The sequence below is a fragment of the Ovis canadensis genome, chromosome 8 (genome assembly GCF_042477335.2).
Source record: "Ovis canadensis isolate MfBH-ARS-UI-01 breed Bighorn chromosome 8, ARS-UI_OviCan_v2, whole genome shotgun sequence".
Classification (NCBI taxonomy): domain Eukaryota; kingdom Metazoa; phylum Chordata; class Mammalia; order Artiodactyla; family Bovidae; genus Ovis; species Ovis canadensis.
The window spans coordinates 88,904,422-88,911,107 of NC_091252.1; positions in this window are offsets into that span (position 1 = coordinate 88,904,422).

Here is a 6,686-nt window from a genome sequence, read left to right on the forward strand (position 1 = left end):
CATCTGCAGCCACATTTAGTTACTTGTGATGAGAACTTTGAGGATCTACCCTCAGTTCAGTTCAGTTCAGTCGCTCAGTAGTGTCTGACTCTTTGCGACCCTATGGACAGCCGCACACCAGGCCTCCCTGTCCATCACCAACTCCCGGAGCTTACTAAAACTCATGTCCATCGTGTCAGTAATGTCATCCAACAGTCTCATCCTCTGTCGTCCCCTTCTCCTCTCGCCTTCTATCTTTCCCAGCACCAGGGTCTTTTCCAATGAGTCGGCTCTTTGCATCAGGTGGCCAAAGTATTGGAGTTTCAGCTTCAGCATCAGTCCTTCCAATGAATATTCAGGACTGATTTCCTTTAGGATTGACTGGTTGGATATATCCATCTTTACAATGTATATGATCTATTTTTAGCAACTTTCAAATATACAATACAGTACAATTAACTATAGTTACAATGTGGTACATTACATCTCCAGGGTTTATTTATTTCACAACTAGATGTTTATGCCTTTTTTGACAAGTTTCACCCTTTTGATCTCCACTCCCCACCCCCCCCCCCACCTTGTCTGGCAGTCTGTTCTCTGATATCAGTAGACAGTCTTATTGGTTCATTTGGAATTTTGTCTAATGTATATATTGCCTAGTTTTGAAACAACTAGAAATAAACTTTCTGAAATTAAGAAAAAGAACCCTAGTAATGCATGAAAATCACAAGAAAAAGAAACAACTGCAGAGCTACAGAAGTGTCTAATTTTAGTGCAAATAGTATCTGATTTACACATAAGAATGAAAAAAAAATCAAGCTAGAAATTACAAAAATTAACTAGCTACTGGGTCGGGAAGATCTGGAGAAGGAAATGGCAACCCACTCCAATACTCTTGCCTGGAAAATTCCATGGACAGAGGAGCCTAGTAGGCTCTACAGTCCATGGGGTCGCAAAGTCGCACACGACTGAGTGACTTCAATGTCAATGTCAATGTCAACTAGCTACTGGGTGTTGGGGACAAAAGAAGGGATAGGTTGTCTCTCTTTCATAGTGAGAGTACAGGACATGCTCTTTTGGCTGGCAAATCCTCTACTAGTCTGAAAACCAAATTCCTTTCCCTGACTACCTACCCATGTGATTACAGCAGGAACCATAACCACATCCAATGTAACCTCATTGACTGGTCTCAAAGGCATCTGATTAAACCAATCCTGTGGTCCTTTGCAAAGAATTTTGTGGTAGGGATCCCGAGAGAGATCAGTGTCTCTTTTTAGATGGTTAAAACTGTAAGCAAGATGTAAAAGCATTTTTCTTGCCATGTGATAGGAAAGAAATTAAACTGATCCACAGACAGTAATTAAAAAATTGCATAGTCAATGGATTTGAAATCCTTAGTTTTTGTAGCTCCGGAAGTCTGGACACATTCCTTGCCTTCATAAGGCAAGAGTAATGAAATCTTTCCTGGATTCAACTGAATACTATAATAGCTTTCTAGCAAATTCTCATTTTTCTATAGATCAAATTGAGTTAGACTACAATCACTCTCTGAAAAGGTTTCTAGCAAAACAGAAATTTAATATATACTGCTTTATTTCTGAAGCTGATAAATTAAGAAATATGGGCATAAGTGTATTATGAGAAATTTTATTAGCAGCTGCTGGTAAAATTAGAGTATCTATTTTAAGAAAATAGGCAAAGAACAGATGAGATAACAAATGATAGAAAACAAAGGAAATAATGAAAGTGAAAGTGTCAGATATCAGATTTAAAATAAAATATCAACAAAATGAATTTAATAAGTCTACATAAATATTATTGAAATAAAATCTATTCTTTCCAAAATCAACACAAATGAGATAAATATACAAAAGAATAGCTTCAATTGGATCAAAAAATTCCAACTGTAAGCCAACTGTAAATCTTGCCTAAAATGAAGTGATTCAGAAAAACTGAAAGTAGAGACAGGGACTTCCCTGGTGGTACAGTGGTTAAGAATTTATCTTCCAATGCAGGGGACACAGCTTCTGTCCCTGACTGGGGAACTGAGATCCCACATGCTTTGGGGCAACTAAGCCCACGTGGCTCAACTACTGAGTCCACGCCTAGAGCCCTTCGGCCACAAGGCTAGAGGGAGCCCACGGATGCCACAACGAAGAGGGTGCTGAAACGAAGACCCAGCACACACACACACACACACACACACACACACACACAAAGTAAAGGCAAAGATATAATAAAGTATACCTACTATCAACATCAGAAAAAGTTATGTGAATAGAATAAACAGTATCACTTCATGACATTAAAAACCACAATCCCAAGGAGGATGTAAATTATCTTGAAATGTAGGTAGCAAGTATTAATAGCAAAGTACCAGAAACGTCTTCATAAAGCAAACTAAAAACACACTGAGGGATATAAAGAAATATTTGAATATATATGAGGGACATGCCTTAATTATAGCTAGGAAGCCTCAATATTTTAAGATATTTTACACCTAAATTAATTAATACATTCAACCTACTTCAGTCAGAATCCTTCTGTAAGGGTTTATGCTTTGCTTTTTGTATCTGTTTTTGTTTGTATTTTAACTTAGGTGAAGATGGAAATCATGTTGGAAGTAAAACTTGAAACAAAGTCATCAAGACTCTGACAAAGAAAAGTAAGGAGAAAGAATTCGGGCTATTAGATATTAAAATATTCTTAAAGCTAAAGTAATCATTCAACAAAAAAAATAAAAAGAAAATTAATGTACAAATCAACTTAATGGAATACGTGATACATAAATAGAATAAAGCACATATGGAAAATTACTTAAGTTGAGGGTAGAATTTCTAATAAATGAAAAAACTGATTCAGAAATGTTTTTGTGAAACTAGATGGTGAAAGAGAAAAATATCTCTCTCATGTACCTTAAAATAAGTTTAAAATAAATAATAAATGTAACCATTAAAATAATGGCATATAATAAAAATAGAAAAATATTTTAAAGAATATTTATATGGAAATAATTGTTCTGAGTGAGTTTGGGTAGTCGGTAATCAGATTTTTTTTCTAATTTTGAAGTTTAATTTTTAAAAATAAATCTTGCTATTTACAACTTATACTTGGAGTCAACGTTATGAGATTTAATTCATATACAGTTAGATTCATTACATTTTAAGTGTTGAATCTGATCCATTTTATTTTTATTTTTTTTTATTTTTTGTTTTTTTGTTTTTTTGTTTTTTTTTTATTTTTAGTTTTTTATTTTTTACATTTTAAAATCTTTAATTCTTACATGCATTCCCAAACATGAACCCCCCTCCCACCTCCCTCCCCATAACATCTTTCTGGGTCATCCCCATGCACCAGCCCCAAGCATGCTGCATCCTGCGTCAGACATAGACTGGCGATTCAATTCACATGATAGTATACATGTTAGAATGTCATTCTCCCAAATCATCCCACCCTCTCCCTCTCCCTCTGAGTCCAAAAGTCCGTTATACACATCTGTGTCTCTTTCCCTGTCTTGCATACAGGGTCATCATTGCCATCTTCCTAAATTCCATATATATGTGTTAGTATACTGTATTGGTGTTTTTCTTTCTGGCTTACTTCACTCTGTATAATCGGCTCCAGTTTCATCCATCTCATCAGAACTGATTCAAATGAATTCTTTTTAACCGCTGAGTAATACTCCATTGTGTATATGTACCACAGCTTTCTTATCCATTCATCTGCTGATGGACATCTAGGTTGTTTCCATGTCCTGGCTATTATAAACAGTGCTGCGATGAACATTGGGGTACATGTGTCTCTTTCAATTCTGGTTTCCTCGGTGTGTATGCCCAGCGGTGGGATTGCTGGGTCATAAGGTAGTTCTATTTGCAATTTTTTAAGGAATCTCCACACTGTTCTCCATAGTGGCTGTACTAGTTTGCTTTCCCACCAACAGTGTAGGAGGGTTCCCTTTTCTCCACACCCTCTCCAGCATTTATTGCTTGCAGATTTTTGGATCGCAGCCATTCTGACTGGTGTGAAGTGGTACCTCATTGTGGTTTTGATTTGCATTTCTCTAATAATGAGTGATGTTGAGCATCTTTTCATGTGTTTGTTAGCCATCCGTGTGTCTTCTTTGGAGAAATGTCTATTTAGTTCTTTGGCCCATTTTTTGATAGGGTCGTTTATTTTTCTGGAGTTGAGCTGCAGAAGTTGCTTGTATATTTTTGAGATTAGTTGTTTGTCAGTTGCTTCATTAGCTATTATTTTCTCCCATTCAGAAGGCTGTCTTTTCACCTTGCTTATATTTTCCTTTGTTGTGCAGAAGCTTTTAATTTTAATTAGATCCCATTTGTTTATTTTTGCTTTTATTTCCAGCATTCTGGGAGGTGGATCATAGAGGATCCTGCTGTGATTTATGTCTGAGAGTGTTTTGCCTATGTTCTCCTCTAGGAGTTTTATAGTTTCTGATCTTACATTTAGATCTTTAATCCATTTTGAGTTTATTTTTGTGTGCGGTGTTAGAAAGTGATCTAGTTTCATTCTTTTACAAGTGGTTGACCAGTTTTCCCAGCACCACTTGTTAAAGAGATTGTCTTTACTCCATTGTATATTCTTGCCTCCTTTGTCAAAGATAAGGTGTCCATATGTGTGTGGATTTATCTCTGGGCTTTCTATTTTGTTCCATTGATCTATATGTCTGTCTTTGTGCCAGTACCATACTGTCTTGATGACTGTGGCTTTGTAGTAGAGCCTGAAGTCAGGCAAGTTGATTCCTCCAGTTCCATTCTTCTTTCTCAAGATTGCTTTGGCTATTCGAGGTTTTTTGTATTTCCATACAAATCTTGAAATTATTTGTTCTAGTTCTGTGAAAAATGTGGCTGGTAGCTTGATAGGGATTGCATTGAATTTGTAAATTGCTTTGGGTAGTATACTCATTTTCACTATATTGATTCTTCCAATCCATGAACATGGTATATTTCTCCATCTATTAGTGTCCTCTTTGATTTCTTTCATCAGTGTTTTATAGTTTTCTATATATAGGTCTTTAGTTTCTTTAGGTAGATATATTCCTAAGTATTTTATTCTTTTTGTTGCAATGGTGAATGGAATTGTTTCCTTAATTTCTTTTTCTACTTTCTCATTATTCGTGTATAGGAATGCAAGGGATTTCTGTGTGTTGATTTTATATCCTGCAACTTTACTATATTCATTGATTAGCTCTAGTAATTTTCTGGTGGAGTCTTTAGGGTTTTCCATGTAGAGGATCATGTCATCTGCAAACAGTGAGAGTTTTACTTCTTCTTTTCCAATTTGGATTCCTTTTATTTCTTTTTCTGCTCTGATTGCTGTGGCCAAAACTTCCAGAACTATGTTGAATAGTAGCGGTGAAAGTGGACACCCTTGTCTTGTTCCTGACTTTAGGGGAAATGCTTTCAATTTTTCACCATTGAGGATAATGTTTGCTGTGGGTTTGTCATAGATAGCTTTTATTATGTTGAGGTATGTTCCTTCTATTCCTGCTTTCTGGAGAGTTTTTATCATAAACGGATGTTGAATTTTGTCAAAGGCCTTCTCTGCATCTATTGAGATAATCATATGGTTTTTATTTTTCAATTTGTTAATGTGGTGAATTACATTGATTGATTTGCGGATATTGAAGAATCCTTGCATCCCTGGGATAAAGCCCACTTGGTCATGGTGTATGATCTTTTTAATGTGTTGTTGGATTCTGATTGCTAGAATTTTGTTGAGGATTTTTGCATCTATGTTCATCAGAGATATTGGCCTGTAGTTTTCTTTTTTTGTGACATCTTTGTCAGGTTTTGGTATTAGGGTGATGGTGGCCTCATAGAATGAGTTTGGAAGTTTACCTTCCTCTGCAATTTTCTGGAAGAGTTTGAGTAGGATAGGTGTTAGCTCTTCTCGAAATTTTTGGTAGAATTCAGCTGTGAAGCCATCTGGACCTGGGCTTTTGTTTGCTGGAAGATTTCTGATTACAGTATCAATTTCCGTGCTTGTGATGGGTCTGTTAAGATTTTCTATTTCTTCCTGGTTCAGTTTTGGAAAATTGTACTTTTCTAAGAATTTGTCCATTTCTTCCATGTTGTCCATTTTATTGGCATACAACTGCTGATAGTAGTCTCTTATGATCCTTTGTATTTCTGTGTTGTCTGTTGTGATCTCTCCATTTTCATTTCTAATTTTATTGATTTGATTTTTCTCTCTTTGCTTCTTGATGAGTCTGGCTAATGGTTTGTCAATTTTATTTATCCTTTCAAAGAACCAGCTTTTGGCTTTGTTGATTTTTGCTATGGTCTCTTTTGTTTCTTTTGCATTTATTTCTGCCCTAATTTTTAAGATTTCTTTCCTTCTACTAACTCTGGGGTTCTCCAACTCTTCCTTTTCTAGTTGCTTTAGTTGTAGAGTTAGGTTGTTTATTTGACTTTTTTCTTGCTTCTTGAGGTATGCCTGTATTGCTATGAACTTTCCTCTTAGCACTGCTTTTATAGTGTCCCACAGGTTTTGGGTTGTTGTGTTTTCATTTTCATTAGTTTCTATGCATATTTTGATTTCTTTTTTGATTTCTTCTGTGATTTGTTGGTTATTCAGAAGTGTGTTGTTCAACCTCCATATGTTGGAATTTTTAATAGTTTTTCTCCTGTAATTGAGATCTAATCTTAATGCATTATGGTCAGAAAAGATGCTTGGAATGATTTCGA